The sequence below is a fragment of the Chiloscyllium plagiosum genome, chromosome 35 (genome assembly GCF_004010195.1).
Source record: "Chiloscyllium plagiosum isolate BGI_BamShark_2017 chromosome 35, ASM401019v2, whole genome shotgun sequence".
Lineage (NCBI taxonomy): Eukaryota > Metazoa > Chordata > Chondrichthyes > Orectolobiformes > Hemiscylliidae > Chiloscyllium > Chiloscyllium plagiosum.
Genome location: NC_057744.1, coordinates 41,573,387 through 41,594,929, shown reverse-complemented (window position 1 = coordinate 41,594,929; position 21,543 = coordinate 41,573,387).

Genomic DNA, 21,543 nt, shown 5'->3' with positions numbered 1-21,543 from the left:
CTGTAAGTAATCTAATCTAATCTAATCTAAAACATGGCAAAGGACTCCTAGACCGGGATATAATCATTGATGAGGATGTCTTTGAAGAAATTCCCTAATTCTCCACCAATGATGTTCTCAGACTCCCACCTAGTGTGGCAGAAGGTTAAGCGTCCATTAGACACATGAAGAATGGAAAATCTGCAGGAGTGGATGGGATTTCCCAGCAGAGATCTTCAAACTTGGAGGAGCAGAGCTTACCCGTCATTTCCATTAACTGTTCCTGAAAATTTGGGATAACTCAGACATACTGCCATCATCATCGTCTTCAAGAAAGGATACAAAGTGGATTGTGGGAGATACTGAGGAATCTCCCTAATCTCCTTCACTGGGAAGATCATCTACTGAATCCTCACCAGGCACCTTCTCCCAGTCTCTGAGGACATGTTTCCTGAAAGCCAGTGTGGCTTCTGTCAAAACCATTGAACTATGGACATGATTTTCACTGTTTGTAAAATGCAAGAGGCATGTTAGGAACAACACTAACCTCTCTAAATGGCATTCATTGACCTGACCAAGGCTTTTGTGACAGTCATTCAGGAAGTGCTATGGAAGATCCTGTCAAAGGCCAGCTGTCCCAGTGAAATTCATTAATATCTTCCATCTCCTCCACAACAAGATGTCGGTGATGGCCCTCGCTGATGGCAATGTGACAAAATCCATCAAGGTCAAGAGAAGGGTTAAGGAGGGATGAGTCATTGCCCCACCCATTTACTCCATCTTCATCGCCACCATTCTCCATCCTATGATGTCCCAGCGGTGTGGACATGGTCTACAGGATGGATGGAATACTTTCCAACCTCAGCTGCTGGAAATCCAAGAAGAAAACTGCACTGATCTTGCTTCTGGAACATCAGTCTGCGAGTGACAATATTATCTCTGCTGTCTTGGAAGAGAATCTTCAAACCTCACATAATGCCTTCAGGAAGCATACCAAAAAATCGGTCTCAGCCTTAACCTCAAATCCTTTACCAACCCATCCCAGGTCAAACTCTGGTCAAACCCTCTGTTAACAGTAGTCAATGGAGAAAATTCCTATTTTTCCAAATGGCCCCAACACCCTTGGTCTCAAACTGATGTGGAATAAGGGTGAGAAAACATCAGCTTCCGATGGAGGGAACACGGCAAAGGACTCCTAAACCGGGATATAATCATCGATGAGGATGTCTTTGAAGAAAGTGGGACATTTTTCTTGCCAAGAGCCTACCTCTTATCTAAGGTGGACATCGATGTAAAGATTCAACATCGCGTCCAATCTGCGAATGCTACATTCCGATACCTAAGGATGACAGTCTTCAGCGAACGTGACATCCATTCCAGTACCAAGATCCTTGTAGATAAGGCACTCATCCGTCTGACCAAATGGCTCAGAAACTTGGACTATGGACTGAGTCACCACATCAAGACTCTTGAGGAGTACCCCATCAGCTGGGAGGACAGGTATGCAAACATCATTATCCATAAAACAGCCAGTAGCATCGAGGTCATGATCATCCGAAGCCAACTCTGCTGGGCTAGCAACATGCTTAAGATGCCTGAGCTAAGCTAATGATTCCTCACAAGCACAGGTACTTCCCTTCTCTGGCTCTACCTTATCAGTAAGGCTCTTCAATCCTGAAAGTATGAGTAAAACGATTGATGGGCGCCCAGCCGTTACAGATTACTAAACACCGTCCAATGACCATAAAAACTGAAAGAACTACGGATGCTAGAAATCAGAAATAAAACTGAAAAAATACCAGAAAAGCTGAGCAGGTTTGGCAGCATCAGCAGAGAGAAATCAGAGTTAATGTTTTGGGTCCAGCGACCCTTCATCAGAACCCTTCCAATTTGCACAGTTGATAGCAGGTTATTAGGAACTTCAATGCCTTTGGGGTCCTCACAGAAACAAACTGAAATCCATCCATCCCTGAACACAGCTCCTAAGTCCTCCTAGTAAAGACTTAGATGACACAGGCCTCAGACAGGCTGAGGTCTTTACTGCTCTGCTCAGTCTTCTCCTTGATTTTACCTTTTATCCTCTCTGATGACGCAGGAGCAGTGCTCCAAAAGCTAGTCCTACCAAATAAACTGTTGGATTATATGCTGTTGGATTTTGCCCACCCCAGTCCAAGAGCAGCACCTCCACATCATTGTTTTTATTTCAACTCGACTTCTACTCTTTTGCTACCAAATGTTTCTCACCCTGTCCTGCTCCTTTGTTGCATTTTGAAACCTTTTACTAAATGCACTGCCTCTCAACTTCCTGTGCCCTGTCTAATTTGCATATGGCAGCCATTTTGCAACAATGCTTGAATTTTGATTGGCCGCAAACTGGCCAATCTTGCTGACAAAGTCTCCAAGGCAAGATGGCCCTGTCATTTTTCTCAGTAAATTTTCCAGGCTAACTGGGAGAAGGTCATGTTTTGGCCATGGGGCGCCAGTTCCCCAGGGTGAGTTAATGCTTTCAGAGTAGAGTGAGGCTGAGCAGTGAAACAGGAAAATTTGAAGAAATCAGATTGGGCAGGAAGGACAATTCGTTCAAATTATTTGATGGCAAAAGCCTGTGGCCCTAGGATTAGTGCGATATTGTATATAACATTGATAAGGCCACAGTTTGAGTACTGCTTATAATTCTGGTCACCTGCCATAGGAAGGATGGTATTAAATTGGAAAAGGTGCAAAAAAGATTTCCAAGGATGACATCGAGACTGGAGGATTTCAGTTACCAAGTGGATTGCTGAGAGTTTTCACCTTGGAGCGTAGGAGGCTGAGGGGTGGCCTGATAGAAGTTTATAAAAACATGAGGGGCATAGATAGGGTGAATAGCCACCGTCTTTTCCCTAGGGTCAGGGAGTCCTAAATTAGGCAGGTGAGAAGGGAAAGATTGAAAAGGGAGCTGAGGGACAACCTTTTTTACATTTAATGGAATAAACTGCTGGAGGAAGTGGTGGATGCAGGGGCAATTACAACACTTGGGTGAGAAGCATTTGTTGGGACATGGGCCAAATGGGACAAATGGGACTAGCTCAGTTTAGGAAACCTGGTCAGCATGGACGAGTTGAGCTGAAGGGCTTCTTTCTGTGACTCTACGGTAACCTCCACTACTGATTGCACTGAGCTTTCTATTGTCATGGGGTGTTCCTTACATTAAAAACACATGCTGGCACTAACCAGGGACGCCTCAAGGGCGCTCCGCATAACTCGGACATTACAACAAAAACCTCCCACTTCACCCGCAGCCCCACCCCCCTTGGCAACTGCACACCCTCCATTATCCCCTCAGCCCCCGAACACTATCCAAACATCTGTCCTTAGACTGATTCAAAAAAGTTCTAGGATCTGCATCTTAAGTGCTGGAAGCTCACCCCCCTAGGCAACTGCACACCCTCCATTATCCCCTCAGCCCCCGAACACTATCCAAACATCTGGCTTAGACTGATTCAAAAAAGTTCTAGGATCTGCATCTTAAGTGCTGGAAGCTGCTGGGCTCTGGGTCATGTGCAAGAAGATCAGATTAGAAAGGGCTTCTGGGTCAACATGGACAAGATGGACCAAACGGCACTCATCATTTCTGTGGCAGTATGGTTCTAGGTCAGGGGTTATTCTTGCAGAGGAGGTCAGCTTTGGCTGTTTAGGCTTTGGGGACTCACACCCAAGGCACAGAGACGGTAAAACAAAAGATCAAAGAATCAAGGCACTAGTACCAAAACTAAGTAAGACCTCATGTGCAATCAGTCGGTTCGAAAGAGGGAATCAGGAAATTGGTTCAGGTATCTCTCCTTTCTTCAGACTATTTCAAGGTGAATAATTAACTGAATGGCCAGAGATGGTACCAGCACTTTCCATGATAGGGAGGATGAATTTCCTCTCTGAAGGTAATGATTCTATGGAAGTCTGTACCACAGAGGGCTGTTGAAGGTGGATCATTAAATATATTCAAGGCAGAAAGATAGACTTTTAATCAGTAAGGGAATAGAGGATTATAGGGAAAAGGCAGGAAAGTGAAATCTAAAATGATAAGATCAGCCATGTTCTCATTGAACAGTACAGAAGACAAAATGGGCTATAATTATATCTCACACCCAGTTGACACCCAACCAAGATCCAGGACCCTGCTCCAACATACCTGAACTGGGCAGGTCTTGCTGAGGATGAGTGGAGCCTGTCTAACGACAAGAACCTGCCTACATTCATCAGAGCAGGAACTTGCCAGGCTGTCAAATTATTTGGGATTTTAAAAATATTTGTGCTCATAATGTATGTAAACACCAGCTTACCTTTTACCCTGAACATGGTATAACAATTTTCCTAGCCCCACTGGCAACCCAGAGCCCAATTCCACTGTCAATCCAGAAACCCATTCCAGTGGCAACGGAGAGACCCGCTCCACTGTCAACACAGAGCCCTGCTCCACTGTCAACCCAGAGCCCTGCTCCACTGGCAACCCAGAGCCCTGCTCCACTGTCAACACAAAGCCCTGCTCCACTGTCAACACAGAGCCCTGCTCCACTATCAACTCAGAGACCCGCTCCACTGGCAACCCAGAGCCCTGCTCCACTGTCAACACAGAGCCCCGCTCCACTATCAACTCAGACCCCTACTCCACTGTCAACACAGAGCCCTGCTCCACTGTCAACACAGACCCCTGCTCCACTGTCAACTCAGACCCCTGCTCCACAATCAACTCAGAGACCCGCTCCACTGTCAACACAGACCCCTGCTCCACTGTCAACACAGAGCCCCACTCCACTGTCAACCCAGAGACTCGCTCCACTGTCAACACAGAGCCCTGATCCACTGTTAGCACAGAGCCCTGCTCCACTGTCAACCCAGAGCCCCACTCCACTATCAACCCAGAGACCCGCTCCACTGTCAACACAGAGCCCTGGTCCACTGTCAACCCAGAGCCCCGCTCCACTGTCAACTCAGAGACTCGCTCCACTGTCAACACAGAGCCCCACTCCACTGTCAACACAGAGCCCCGCTCCACTGTCAACCCAGAGCCCCACTCCACTATCAACCCAGAGCCCTGCTCCACTGTCAACACAGAGCCCTGCTCCACTGTCAGCCCAGAGCCCCGCTCCACTGTCAACCCAGAGCCCCGCTCCACTGTCAACCCAGAGCCCTGTTCCACTGTCAACCCAGAGCCCTGATCCACTGTCAACCCAGAGCCCCGCTCCACTGTCAACACAGAGCCCTGCTCCACTGTCAACCCAGAGCCCTGATCCACTGTCAACCCAGAGCCCTGATCCACTGTCAACCCAGAGCCCCGCTCCACTGTCAAACCAGAGCCCTGTTCCACTGTCAACCCAGAGCCCTGTTCCACTGTCAACCCAGAGCCCCGCTCCACTGTCGACCCAGAGCCCTGATCCACTGTCAACCCAGAGGCTTGTTCCACTGTCAACCCAGAGCCCCGCTCCACTATCAACCCAGAGGCCTGCTCCACTGTCAACTCAGAGCCATGTTCCACTGTTAACACAGAGCTCTGCTCCACTGTCGACCCAGAACCCTTCTCCACTGTTAGCACAGAGCTCTATTCCACTGTTAACACAGAGCTCTACTCCACTGTCAACACAGAGCCCTGCTCCACTGTCAACCCAGAGCCCTTCTCCACTGTTAGCACAGAGCTCTATTCCACTGTTAGCACAGAGCCATACTCCACTGTCAACACAGAGCCCTGCTCCACTGTCAACCCAGAGCCCCACTCCATCAACTCAGAGCCCCCCTCCACTGTCAACTCAGAGCCACGTTCCACTGTTAACACAGAGCCCCACTCCACTGTCAATCCAGAGCCCCACTCCACTGTCAACCCAGAGCCCTGTTCCACTGTCAACCGAGAGCCCGCTCCACTGTCAACCTAGAGCCCTGCTCCACTGTCAACCCAGAGCCAGCTCCACTGTCAACCCAGAGCCCTGTTCCACTGTCAACCCAGAGCCCCACTCCACTGTTGACCCAGAGCCCTGCTCCACTGTCCACACAGAGCCCCGCTCCATTGTCAACTCAGAGCCCCGTTCCACTGTTAACCCAGAGCCCTGATCCACTGTCAACCCAGAGCCCTGCTCCACTTTCAACACAGAGCCCTGCTCCACTGTCAACCCAGCGCCCGCTCCACTTTCAACACAGAGCCCTGTTCCACTCTCAACTCAGAGCCATCCTCCACTGTTAATCCAGAACCCTATTCCACTGTTAACCCAGAACCCCATTCCACTGCCAACACAGAGTCCCGCTCCACTGACAACACAGAGTATTGTCCACAGACAACACAACAATCCATGTTGTGCCAGACTGGCATGTACCTTGAGTTTCAAATCCCTGCATACTTGAGTACCAGATGATCAGATACAACAGTACTGGATTAAACAAGATTGAGATAATTACAAAGTGGCTGTGTAGACAATAGACTCCCGATCAATTACAAATCCACCCAGTCCCACGCTCACTGTTAGACTGTTTGGGATGTGTTAACACAGAGAGTCTTTTCAAAGACTCCCTCAATATCCTATTATCTCAGGGATGTCTGTTTGAAGACTGTTAACTCTATTATGGATCAAGAGAATCCACTTCCATTTCCATTCTTGAGTTGGGCCAAATAGTTTGCGGAGAATGTGGGTTCAACTGGCCACAGCTCAGGGAACCTGACTGGTGTTACGTCCCACACTAAAGAAAAAGAAAAGATTTATCGCTGACTCTCTGGTTCTGATTTCTCTGACATCTTGTCTGGCCTTTGGTGGCAGGTTTGAGTGTGGGCTGATGTCATCCAGCAGCATTTCAAGTCCTTAAAAGGAAAGTCAGAGCCCTTAGCAACCACTTTGATCCTTTGTTCATTGGGAAGGATGCTCAGATCAACATGGGGGAAGCAGGCAGTGTTCTCTATATTACTGTCATGGATTCAACACCTCAGTTAATTAACCCTTTCTGAGCCAGATAAGAATATTGGAATCTGTCAGGGAGCCTGTTCTGAACTGGCACCTTATGTGCATTCCATCCAGAACTATGAAAGGAATACAAGTTTTCAAATGCAATATGTTTGAAAATTGAGTGAAACTTATTTACTACAACTGCTTTTGTAAACTTGCTCAGCGAATAAGGATTTTTAAAGCACTGAAGGCTTTTTCATTCTACATTGTTTCACATCATTGGTTACAAATCTGGAATCCATTCGAATGGTTTTTGAGTTTTAAAAACATTATCAGCAGCATTGTTATCTGAAAAATGTTCCAGTATTCCTGAAAACTGGAAGAAAGTCACTGTTTTAGAATGAAACAACTCTTTTCCTTGAATATACTAGGCCTCGTTCCTAACCTAAGCTAAAAGGCTTCACAAAAGTTATAATAATTCATATTTAGCTGTAAGATTGATGGTGAAACTAACAGTGCTCACTGTGATTAGATGCTCTCTTTGCCAAGGGATCAGGACCAGTCTAACATGGAAATCAAGAAGTTACAAAGTCTTCACAGGCACTTTCCAAAAACAGCAAACCACCATCTGATTCACCCTTCGAATGTATTAGAAGGTGTCATAGATGAAACATTACCACTTTTTGTTTCAATGATAAGTTCCAGTTACTGACAATTTCTCTCACACTTTCACAAGTATCATAGAACCTTGACAGTGTGGAATCAGGCCTTTTGGCCCATTGAGCCCACACTATGATCCAGCCCCCTACTCTATCCCTACATTTCCCATGGCCAATCCACATAACCTGCATATCTTTGGATTGAGGGAGGAAACTGGAGCACCTGGAGATAACTCATGCAAACACAGGGAAAATGTGCAAACTCCACACAGACATTCACCCAAGGGTGGAATCAAACCTGGGACCCTGGCGCTGTGAGGCAGCAGTGCCAACCACTGAGCTATGGTGCCAACGTATGGTGTCTCATTCTTTCAGATTTTAATTAGTGTAGGAAACTCTTTCAAATTTTATATAAGCACAGTGTCTCATTGCTCCAGCATTGAATTATTGGTTGAAGATTCTATTAGGATGACGTTTTGTTTAATTTGATCTTTGTGCTTATTTTATCTTTGTCCCGTGATTTAATATTTTTTTAACCCTCTTTGCTGTTTTGCTTTCAGCATTTGATTTGAGAATGAATTTTTAAAATAATTGAAATTTCTTGGCTTTGACTCTGCAAAGCTCATTTACAATTCTTCAATTGGATTGTATCAGCAGATTCAGTGTTGCTGCCCTGTTCACATGGTCATAGATACCCTGAACAGTGTGGATGTTGGACCGACAGAAATTTGGTAGGGCCACCTTTGGAGTTCAGTGTTCAGCACTGATGACCATACCATCGGAAGGACATTTCAGTGATTGTAATCAGCCAAGTGGACCTCACAGAATATGAGTTCCCTGATTGGAGCTGTTAATCTGGTCCAGTCATGGAGCCCTGACTGACAGATCAAAACAGGAGTGTCAAACATCCTGTTCACTCTGAGAGCTGGCTCTGAGGGAGCTGGATCAGTGTCAAGGACTTCCCGCTTGTAAATAAAAGGTGACTCGATGACAGGATGCCAGCCTCTGTGGAGTTATTTCACATATTATTAAATTGGAAAGGGTGCAGAAAAGATTCACAAGGATGTTACCACGATAGGGTGGTTTGAGTTATAAGGTAAAAATAATGACTGCAGATGCTGGAAACCATATTCTGGATTAGAGTGGTGCTGGAAAAGCATAGCAGTTCAGACAGTATTCAAGGGTTTGAGTTATAAGGAGAGGTTGGATAGGCTGGGATTATATTCATTGGAAGTTAGAAGAATGAGCGGGGAGTCTTCTAGAAACATAAAATTATGAAGGGAATAGATAAGATAAAAGTAGAGAGGGTGTTTCCACTGGAAGGTGAAACTAGGACAAGAGGGCACAGCCTCAAGATTAGGGGCAGCAGGTTTAGTACTCAATTGAAAAGAAACTTCTTCATCTAGAGGGTTGTGAATCTATGGAATTCCCTGCCCAGTGAAGTGGTTGAGGCTTCCTCGGTAAATGTGTTTAAAGCTAAGATAGATAATTTGTTGAACAGTAAAGGGATTAAGGGCCATGGTGAGAGGGCGGGTAAGTGGAACTGAGTCCATGAAACGATCAGCCATGATCTTCTTGAATGGCAGAGCAGACTCGAAGGGCCAGATGGCACACTCCTGCTCCTAGTTCTTATGTTCTGATGATCTTCCTTCCCTGCAATACCAGAGGCTGAGGGGTGACCTTATAGAAGTTAATAAAATTGTGAGAGACATAAGAAGGGGAATAACCAAGGTCTTTTCCCCAGGGTAGGGGAGTCCAAAACTAAAGGTCATAGGTCAGGGTGAGAGGGGAAGGATTTAAAAAAGACCCGAGGGACATCGTTTTCACGGAGACGGTGGTTCGTATGAACTGCCAAAGGAAGTGGTAGATGCAGCTACATCTCTAACATTTAAAAAAACATTTGAACAGGCACATGAATTGGAAACGTTTGAAGGGATATGGGCCAAATAGGATTAGTTTACTTTGGAAACCTGGTCAGCATTGAACCAAAGGGTCAGTGTCTGTGCTGTATGGCTCTAGATGCTGTGCAAATGTTTAGATTAGATTCCCTACAGTGTGGAAACAGGTCCTACGGCCCAATAAGTCCACACTGACCCTCTGAAGAGTAACCCACCCAGTACCATTTCCCTCTGACTAATGCACCTAGCACTATGGGCAATTTAGCATGGCCAATTCGCCTGACCTGCACATCTTTGGACTGTGGGAGGAAACCCATGCAGACACAGGGAGAATGTGTAAACTCCACACAGACAGTAGCCCCAGGCTGGAATCAAACCTGGGACCCTGGTGCTGTGAGGCAGCAGTGTTAACCACTGAGCCACCATAAAGGCTTACCTAAATGACCTGCATCTCATGAGATTGGTTTCAAGTCCCTTTTCCTGCTGTTTGCTCTGAAAGTTTTGCCTATTTCTCCTTTCATTTCACACTACCTATTAATTTTCTAACAACAGACCAAACCCCTTCCTGAATTCCTTTTGGCTGCTTTTGTCAAGTCTTTGAGAGATTTGGTTGGAACCCTCATCAATACCCTTGAACAACATCACAAAACTAAATTACCCGGTTGTCATTATAGACTTTTGAATCGAGCTGGTCAGGAACACCTCCAGGGCAGGTGGCACTTGAACCTTAACCATCCAGGCCAGAGATAGGTATACTACCGCTGTTTATTACAGGTTGTTTGTGGGAGCATACTGTGTGCAAATTGGCTATTGTGTCTCTTAAATTGTCAGAGAGACAACACTTTAAAATACTTAATTGTTAAGAAAGTGGTTTGGAACTTCTTAAGATCTTTTGAACACAATGTTCTCTCTCCAGAGATGTCAGTGAGATCGATGACCCACCATCTCCAACAAGGGATCTGCGATGATGCTGTAGAGACCAGCAAGAAAGCCTGTGAAGAACACCCTCTGGCACAATATTTTCCTCGTCCTGAATTATTTCAGAAGTAGTCTTGCAGCATGCTTTACTAGATTCACGGGTTTCTGGAACAGATTTGAATGCCTGAGAAAATAAAACACAGCAAATGTTGGAAATCCAGTGAAACACAGAGTTAACATTGGTCAATGACCTTTTATCAGCCGTGGAAAACATTAGAAATATGATTGTCCTTATCGAGATAAAAACTAGGAAGATGGAGAAAAAAAGAACAAAGGAGAAGGTCTCTTTGAGGGCAAAAGTTGGGGGGGAGCATGGCCTAGTGGTATTATTGCAAGACTATTAATCCAGAAACTCAGGGAATGTTCCAGGGATCCAGGTTCGAATCCCACTGCAGCAGATGATGGAATTTGAATTCAATAAAATACCTGGGTTTAAGAATCAACTGATGACCTCATGCCCATTGCCCATTGTCGGGAAAACCCATCTGGCTCACTAATGTCTTTCAAGGAAGGAAACAGCCATCCTTACATGGTTAGGCCAAACATGACTCCTGACCCACAGCAATGTGATTGGCTTTCAGTTACCCTCTGAAATGGCCTAATAAGTCATTCAGTTGTATCAATTATTGTGCAATCTCAAGAAAGAAATGAAACTGGATGGGCCATCAGTATTGACCTAGGCACCAGGATAGACAATAGAAAAAACAGCTCTGACACTGCAAAGTCCTCTTCATTAACACCTGGGGCTATTGCCAAAATTGGGAGAGCTGTCTCACAGACTAGTCAACCAAATGCCTGACATAGTCATTCTCATGGAATCATACCTTACAGATAATGTCCCAGATACCACCACCGCCATTCCTGGATATGTTCAGGGCTCAAAATGCACTCTGGGTTGAGGATTTCAATGTCCACCACTAAGAGTGGCTCAGCAGCTGGGGTGATTGAGTCCTAACGGACATAGCTGCTAGACTTGGTATGAAACAGGTGGTGAGGGAACCAACAAGAGGGAAAAACATACTTATACCTTATCCTTACCAATCTGCCAGCTGCAGATGCATCTGTCCATGACGGTATCACTAAGAGTGACAACACACATTACTTATGGAGACACAGTCCCACCTTCACATCGAGAATACTCTCCATTGTGTTTAGATGCACTAGTACCATGCTTAATGGGACAAACTTTGAACAGGAGAAAGTGAGGACTGCAGATGCTGGAGAGTCAGCGACAAGAAGTGTGGCATTGGAAAAACACAGCAAGTCAGGCAGCATCCGAGGAACAGGAGAATTGCTGTTTCCGGCATGAGCCCTTCATCAGAAATGTTGGAGGGGTGGGGCTTAAGGAGGCTGAAAGATAAATAGGATGGGGGGTGGGGCTGGGGGAAGGTAGCTGGGAAGGTGATAGGTAGATGCAAGTGAGGGTGATTGTGATAGTGGAGCAGATAGATGGGAAGGATCATCGGATGCTGCCTGACCTGCTATGCATTTCCAGCGCCACACTTTTCGACACAAACCGCAAACAAATCTAGCAACTCAAGATTGGGCATCCATGAGGCACTGTGAGTTCTCAACAGCAGGAGAATTGTGCTCCAGCACGATCTCTAACTGCATGGCCTGGCATATCCCCTACTTAACCATTACCATCAGGCCAGAGGATCAACCCTGGTTCAATGGTGAGTGCATGCCAGGAGCAGCACCAAGCAGACCTGAAGATGAGATGTCAACCTGATGAAGCTACCAAACAGGACTACTTGCATTCCAAACAGCATAAGCAGCAAGTGATAGACAGAGCTAAGCAATCTCGCAACCCTGCCAGATCCAGTCACGAATGGTGGTGGACAATTAAATTATTCAATGACAGGGGAAGGTCCACAAATAATTTCATCCTCAATGATTGCCCAGCTATGTCCTACACAAAAAGCAGGACAAATCCAACCTGGCATCACCGCTGCATCACTTGATCATCAGTAAAATGATGGAGGGTGTATCAAGCAGCATCTGCTCAGCAATAACCTGGTCAGTGACGCCCAGATTGGGTTCTGCCAGGACTACTCAGCTCCTGACCTCATTACAGCCTTGGTTCAAACATGGACAAAAGAGCTGGATTCCAGTCGGGGAGGGGAGAGTGACAGCCCTTGACATCAAGGCTGTATTCAACTGAGCGTAGGATCAAGAAACGTGGAATCAATTGGCCACAGAGGGCAAACTTTCTGCTGGTTAGTCATACCTGGCATATAGGAAGATGGTTGTGGTTGTTGGGAGTCAGTCATCTCAGCTCTAGGACATCTCTCCAGGAGTTCCTCAGAGGAGTGTCCTAGGACCAATAATCTTCATCCATCAATGGCCTTCTCTTCATCATAAGGTCAGAAGTGGGGATATTCACTGATGATTGCACAATGTTCAGCACCATTTGTGACTCCTCAGAAGCAGTCCATTATCAAATGCAACAAGATCTGGTCAGAATCCAGACTTGTGTTGACAAGTGGTTGTAACACTTGCACCACATAAATGCCAGGCAATGATCATCTCCAATAAGAGACAAATTAACCACTGCCATTTAACATTCAAATGTGCCACCATCCCTGTATTCCCTCCTATCAACATCCTGGGAGTTACCACTGACCAGAAACCCAACTGGACTCACCAAATAAATACAATAGCTGCAAGATCAGGTCAGTGAAGTACAGTGGCAAATAACACACCCCCGATTCCCAAAACCTACCCACCGTCTAAAAGGTAAAAGTCAGGAATGTGATGGAATACTCCTCACTGGCCTGGATGAGTGCAGATCCAGTTGATGTGGTTTACATGGACTTCATTAAGGCCTTTGACAAGGTCCCAGTTGGAAGGCTGGTCCAAAGATATGAACCTATGGGATCCAAAGCAAGTTGATAAACTGGATGTAAAATTGACTTGCAAATGAGAGGCAAAGGATGATGGTGGAGGGTTGTTTTTGTGATTGGAAGCCTGTGACCAGTGGTATACCACAGAGATCAATGCTGGGACCCTTGCAATTATGCTCATTAATAACGTTCAACAAGGTTCCATATAATAGTCTTGTTAGTAAGGTTAGATCACACAGAATCCAAGGGGAGCTAGCTAAAAGGATACAAAATTGGCTTAAAGGTAGGAGACAGAGGGTGGTAGTATAGATTGTTTTTTGGACAGGAGGCCTGTGACCAATGGTATGTTGCAAGGTTTGGCGCTGGGTCCACTGCTTTTCGTCACTGATATAAATGATTTGGATGTGAGCATAAGGAGGTATGGTTAGTAAATTTGCAGATGACACCAAAATTGGTGGTGTAGTGGGCAGTGAAGAAGGCTGTCTCAGAGTACAATGGAACCTTGATCAGATGGCCCCATGAGCTGAACAATGGCAGATGGAGTTTAATTTAGATAAATGTAAGATGTTGCATTTTTGAAAGACAAATCAGGGCAAGACTTATACAGTTAATGGTAGGGCCCTGGGGAGTGTTGCTGAACAGAGACATAGGGATGCAGGTCTTGAAAGTGGAGTCACAGGTATAAATTTGTGGGCATTTGGTATGCTTGCCTTCATTGGTCAGAACATTGAGTTTTGGAGTTCTGATGTCATGTTGCAACTCTACAGGACACTGGTAAGGCCACTTTTAAATACTGAATTTATCGCTGGTCTCACTGCTATAGAAAAGATATTAAACTTGAAAAGGTCAGAAAAGATTTACAAGGATATTGCCAAGGTTGGAGGGTTTGAGCTATAGGGACAGCCTGAATAGACTATTTTCCCTGGAGCGTCAGAGGCTGAGGGGTGAACTTATGGAGGTTTATAAGGGGCATGGAGAAGGTGAAAAGCCAAGGTCCTTTTCCAAGAGTAGGGGAGTCCAAAAGTTTAAGGTGAGACAGGAAAGATTTATAAGAGACCTGAAGTGCAACATTTTCATGCAGTGGGTGGTGCGTGTATGGAACAAACTGACAGAGGAAACCATGGAGGCTGGTGCAATTACATTTAAAAGGCATCTGGATGGCTACATGATTAGGAAGGGTTAAGAGGGATATGGGCTAAATGGGACAGGATCATTTTCGGATATCTGGTCAGCAAGGATGAGTTGGACAGAAGGGTCTGTATCCATGCTGTCTAACTCTATGATTCTATGATCTTGATGTAAACGTTTAAGATATAATTAGTAAGTCAGCAGATGATCCAGAAATTGGTAGTGGTGTTGATACTGTGGAGGATGGTCTCAGACAATTGTCTGATATTATTCAGCTGGTAAATTGAGCAGAGAAATGGCAGATGGAATTTATCTTGATAAATGTAAGGTGATGCATGTGGGGAGGGTGTAACAGGGGAAAGGTGCACACAATGAATGGTAGGTCCTGAGGAATAAAAGGATCTCAGCGTACAACCCCATAGATCCCTGATGGCATTAGCACAGGTAGACATGGTGGTGAAAAGGTATACAGAATGCTTGCCTTCATTAGCTAGGGCATATAATACAGAAGTAAAGAAGTCTAGTTACAACTTTATAAAACATTGGTTGGCTACAGCTGCAATACTGTGTTCAGCTCTGCTCACAACACTATCAGAAGGGTGTTGTTTGCACTGAAGAGGTTGCAGATTCACCGGGATGTTGCTGAGGATGCAGTCTGCTCCAATCTGTGATCTTGACCCTGTGAGCAAAGCATTCTGCAGCAGTTTTTCTGTGTTAGTTGCCAGTGTATCCTGCTGTTAAAGTCTGTACAAGTGTATCAGAGAGGTGCCAAGGGTGTGTGGAGATTCAATTAACAGTGAATCGTTGATGTTCTGTGGATTATTGCCTAGTTATCGACGATGAAGGCCTTCTGCCTGCCTACAATAATACGATTGGATCCTAATGAAACTGAACAGTTCGGGGCTGTCAACAAGATCAGGAGAGCGCTTCAGATCTCCAGAAGCCCAGGAGCTTGCTCTGTTATCTGCAGCAAATAGAAGTGTGAAGGGAATCAGTTTACTTTTCCTTGAGAAGTTGGTGTAAGATATGACTTTTAACTGTTAAATCAGAAACTTCAGTAAATGTGAACCAGTTACTCTGTGCCTCCTGCAAATCAGTGGAAACACCCAGAGAAGGAAGATCAAGCAGCGTTCTGATTAGCAGAAGACCATCTCAGTAGACCCCATGAATAGGAACCACTGTCAGTCTGTCCCTCCATCCATAACACCCTTATTTTTTAATATGCGTGTATGTGTGCATGTGCACTGTTATAGGTCGAGGGGGTGCTTATAAGGGAGCTAGATTTGTAACTAGTAGAATTATACGTCAAAGGTTTATATTGATTTATTTTTAATCAATAATGATTCTTGTCAAGGTCAGAAACCTGGTCTATACTTTCTGAGTCTAAACATCAAGAGAATTGGAATATTCCAGTTACAGTTAAACATCCATATCTTCTGTTATGATTCCGGGAACAGTGAGGCTTGATCTTCACTGTGCTACCCCAGTGAGGGATAATAACAACCAGACTCATGCCATAAGTGTATATGTGGTAGCTGCCCTCGACTGGGTAAGTGACATATGGCTTTGAGTGTGTAACAGATACATGGTGCCCATTGAATGTGGCTCATACCAAATCTATGGTTCATGTACAGTTTTTAGGTTTGGGAATTAAAACTTTAGGTGTAGAAAATGGGATCACTGGAATTAAAGCAAAATTGTTGTCTATTACACTTCAAAGACTGACATTTAGCAAGGTATGATCATCAAACAATAGGAGGCTATTTGGCTGAACGACTGGAGACATAATACCTGCAATGCTGGCAGACCTGAGAGATTAATTTAGTTCTAACTCCCAGAACAAAGATAAGATGTTTAATGAAATCTGAAGCATTGTAAAATCAATTTACTTGCAACAGATTAAAAGAAAAAAAATGTAGAATAGCTAATTTAAAGATCATTTGAGGACAATTGAGAATCGGCTACCCATTGGGAATGGGTCATACTTTTCTTTAAATGTATTCATTTGTGGGAGGTGGGCATTGCTGGGTGACTAGCATTTATTGGCCATCCCTAGTTGCCCTTGAGAAGATGATGGTAAGCTGCCTTCTTGAATAGACCTGCTGTGGGTTGACCCACAATGCCATTAGGGAGGGAATTTCAGGCATTTGACACAGCGACAATGAAGGAACGGCGAAATATTTCCAAGTCAGGATGGTGACTGACTTGGAGGGGAACATGAAGGTGGTGGTGTTCCCATATATCTGCTGCCCTTGTCCTTCCAGATTGAAGTGGTTGTGGGTTTGGAAGGTGCTGTCTGAGGATCTTTAGTGAACTTGAGAGTTCTCTGATTTCAGTTTATCTAGCTATGTGCTAGTTAGTTGTAGTTTGGATCTTGTGTAATTTTCACCTCACTGAGAGAAGACAGTCAGTGTAAATGACAGTTAGTTAGATTTGCACTTTAAGCAAATTAAAGCACTAGCATCATCATTGATCCTGTGAAAAGTGGATGAGGTTTAATCTCAGTTTGACTATTTTAAGGAAGGAATAGCTGGAATATTGTCTACTTTGAAACTGATGGAAGAATCTATCAGAGTGAACTCGAGAGTCTTAGGAAATAAAAATAATCTGCGTATTACCTGAGATATTGGAAAAACAACCAGAAATAGGAACTGAGTCCTCCATAGTCAAAATAAAGTAAATCAAAGTTTATCTCTGAGAACAGCTGTAGGTGAGGAGAAGTCTCCAGGAGACCATAGCATGTCAAGGTAGAAGTAAATAACTCTGAGTCTGATGTGAATTATGTGAGGGAAGTGTGAAGTTAAACTGAGTACAACATCATTATGAACTATTTAAAGCAAATCGTGATCGTCTTGTTTAATGCAACAGGTTTTTGTTAAGAAATGATATCTTGTGACATGGTTCTCCTGGTTACTACAAGGATGTTGAGATTCCTTTTTAAATGCTCTCAGTCCTCAACCAGGTTGTAATCGTGTACCGAATGCATGTCCTCGAGTGGATAAACAGACAGCTGGCCTTGTGTGTAGCCATCGACTCAAGTTTGTAACAAATACGTGGTCTCAAATGTGTAACATCCTCTCAAGCCTGTACCAGAACCAAGACTTTGATTGTGTAGCAGAGACACAGCTTTGAGTGTGGAATGAACAAGCAGCTCTGAGTATGCAACTGACAAATGATGTCACTTGTGTAAGACACGAGGCCACAAGTGCATCGGGCGCACAGCCTGGAGTTGCAACAGCTTTGTGTTGTAACAGTCACACTGCCCCAAGTGGGTAAAGATGCACAGGCTCAAGTGTACGATCAACACATGGCCTTGTGTGTGTGTTTGAGACACACATCCTCAAGTGTGTAACTGATGCATGATCTCCAGTGGGTAAACAGTAGGATGGTTCTGAGTGTTGACTTTTGAATGTGAAATTTATTGGGAGTCCTACCCACCTTCTCAATTGGAAGTCAAAAGCCCCTGGGCATTATTTAAAGAAGAGCAGGGAGAATCAAGCCTGGTGTTCTGACAAATATATATCCGCCAACCAAGGCCACAAAAACAGATCACATTGCTGTTTGCAGAATCTTGCTGAGTGCAAATTGTTTGTCACATTTTCCTACTTCACAACGGACCGCACACAAAAGTACCACATTGGCTGTAAAACACTTTGGTATTGTGAAAAGCACTATATAAATGCAGGTCTCTCTCAGGCATACTTAATCCAAAAAAAAATGAGGGGGCTTCTCCCAAAACCCCAATCAATATTTCTATCTTAACCTACCAAAAACACATTGCACAGTCAGTACCTCATTGCTGTTTCTGGGCACTTGTTGCGATTAAACTGGCCTTCTCATTTCAAACCTAAGAGCAAGAACTCCATTTAAAATGGACATCATTGGCTGTTTGAGGATTCAGGACATCCTGTTGGATTGTGTTAGGTGAAACTCAAATGTAAGTTCTTTCTTGTCCCTAATGTCTGGTGTTAGTTCTTTCATCAACGTGAAATTGATGCAGAACTCGACAGAATGACAAAATACACAGATAACAACATGTAACTGTTACTGAAATGGGTCTAGTCACAAAGTAAATTGCTCACATAACTCTGGAAAGATGTCATCAGGTAACAAGCTTCCTGTCTAATCAAAAGTATTTAAGCCATCAACTGCCGCCAAGGCGCAGTGGGGAAAGACCACCGTGTAACGTCTGCCTGCCTAACCACAGGGAGCCCACGTAGTAAGGGGGCTCAGCTGACCCCCCTGCTAAATATGTGGATAGTAATTGTACAGACCTGTATATATGAATGATTACTCTGTCTCTGTATGCAAACAAATGGAATGTTTATGTATGTATGGCATGACCAATTGTACAGATCATCAAAATATTTTATGAATAAAGTACATTTTTGAAATAAAAAAAATTTAAAGCCATCAACTTAGATGAATGGCCTTCTCAGAACAAGTGCAACCAGAACTTGAAACTCCACTTTCATCGATTCTTCCAATGTCAGTTTGGAAGGTCACTGGCCATATGGAGTCACTCTCTAACACAGATGTGGAGCTAACTTAAAGAGACACATTTTAAAATGGACTGCTCTCATGTAACAGGACTTACAGTAAATGCAAGAGTGGTCTGCTGCTCAGAGGGCTCTTGTGGTGCAGTGATCATGTCCCTGAGCCAGGAGGGCCTGGGTTCAAGTTCCACCTACTCCCTGGGTGTGGAATAACATCTCTGACCAAGTCGATTGGAAAAATAGACATCCACAGATGCTCAAGGCTGTGCGATGTCATATTGTTGGAGAAATGCTTTAGGATTATTCACTCAATGATCACCAGCTTATTGGTGCCAGGAGTATGTGCCATTTTGTCAGTGGTCTCTCCTAGCAGCAATATGTCCTGATGGAAGCTGAGGTGTAATACTCCCTTTCCTCAGCCCACAATGGGGATGATTCGTCAAATCCTTACCATCTCTTCCAACTTGCCATTGAGCCTAAACATGGTTGCCAAGGTCTATTCTTGCTGTCTCTGATTCACACATCCACACACCAACATTGAAGTCCTGAATAGCAAGTCAGGATTAGGAAAACCTTCACCCTCCAACTCAGGGCATGGAGACCACATTAGGTACACACTAAGATGGATAATGTTTGCTTGCCGAACACAGACACGGACACATCCTGATCCATCCTCTAGAAATAAAGGAATACGTGCAGACGTGCTTTGTTTTTGCATCACCCAGGAGCTTGGGGCAGTGATAGTTATCTATTAGTTTCTCTATGGCAATAACATAACCAGAGTTGACTTGGCAACCAATCAGCTCTTTATTCTACAGTACAAATGGTTGTGTAGGGTTGAAATTTGGCTTTCTTGCATTTACCCTGAGGAGCTGTAAGACACGACTCTTCAACAATACATCTCTCTTCCTGGCAATATAGATCCATAATCTAAAATATTCTTGGCAGGAAGGTCCAGTAGAAAGAACACGCATCAACAAGCGTCCCACCTTCCTGATATTGCAGTTTCTTACACCAGTAGATTATTTGTGATTGTCGTAATGTAGCAGAATAGTCACTTTATACACAGTGCAATGAGAGGAGGCCTTATTGAAACATACATGATTCTTAGAGACTTGACAGGGTCAATACAGAGAGGTGGTTTTCTCTTGTGGGAGAGTAGGATCAGAGGGCACCATCTCAGAATGAGAGATCCCCCATTTAGGACAGAGATGAGGAGGAATTTCTTCCCTCTGGAGGGCAGTGAATCTGTGGAAGTCTTTATCACAGGGTGCTGTCAAGTTTAGGACATTAAGTATATTCAAGGCTGAGACAGATTTTTAATCAGGAAGGGAATCGAGGGTTATGGGGAAAGGGCAGGTAAGTGAAGTTGAGGATCATCAGGTCAGTCACGATCTCACTGAATAGTGAAGTAGGCCCAATGGTTTACTTCTGCTCCTACATTTTATAGCCTTACGGACAGTGAGGGAATGGTGATTGTACTTTGAAGGGCAGCAGGGGAGCTTGCGCTATTGAGGACCAATACGTACTCCTCAGTCAAATGCACTAAAAACAGATTTTTCAGTCATCAGGACATTGTTATTTGTGATGTAGGAATTAAGCACATAACTTCATGTAGCACATACTCCATTGGCTAGAATGCACTTTGGGACACAGGAGAGGCTGGACCAGCCGCTATCTCTGGACAAGCTGACCAAGGCCCTCGAGTCCTTCGAAAAGAATAAAACTCCCGGAAGCGACGGCTTACCGGTCGAGCTCTATTCCGCTCTGTGGGACTTGATTGGCTAGGACCTGCTGGAGGTGTATGTCAGTATGCTTCGGGCAGGTACCATGAGTGAATCCCTGAGGAAAGGCATCATCACCCTCATCTATAAGCAGAAGGGGAAGAGGGAGGAAATCAGAAACTGGAGACCAATCTCACTATTGAATGCGGATTACAAAATTTTGTCAAAGATAATTGCCAACCGGGTGAGGTCTGCTCTGGAGTCGGTGATTCACCCTGACCAAACCTATGCTGTACCGGGCAGGAAGATCGCTGAGAGTCTCACACTCCTCAGGGATACGATCGCCTACGTGCAGGACAGGGGGTTGGACACCTGCCTGATCAGCCTGGACCAGGAGAAAGCCTTTGACAGGATATCACACAGGTATATGAGAGATGTTCTCTCCAAAATGGGCTTCGGGGAGGGAATCTGCAATTGGATTAAACTGCTCTACACCAACATTGTCAGTGTAGTCTCAATCAATGGGCGGGAATCAGATAGCTTCCCAGTCAGATCTGGAGTCAGGCAGTGCTGCCCTCTCTATCCTGCCTTGTTTGTGTGTTGCATAGAGCCATTTGCCAAGTCCATCAGGAAGGATGCGAGCATGAGACGGGTGACTATTCCTGGCAGCGGGGGCCTGCAGGTTAAGGCCTTCCTGTACATGGATGACGTCGCCGTTTTCTGCTCGGATCCGCTGTCCGTGCACAGACTCATGTACATTTGTGACCAGTTCGAACGGGCCTTGGGGGCCAAGGTAAACCGAGGCAAGTGCGAAGCCATGCTCTTCGGGAACTGGGCCGACCAATCCTCTATCCCCTTCACCGTCAGGACCACCAACCTGAAGGTGCTAGGTATTTGGTACGGGGGGGGGGGGGGGGGGTGCTGGGGCGGGGGCCA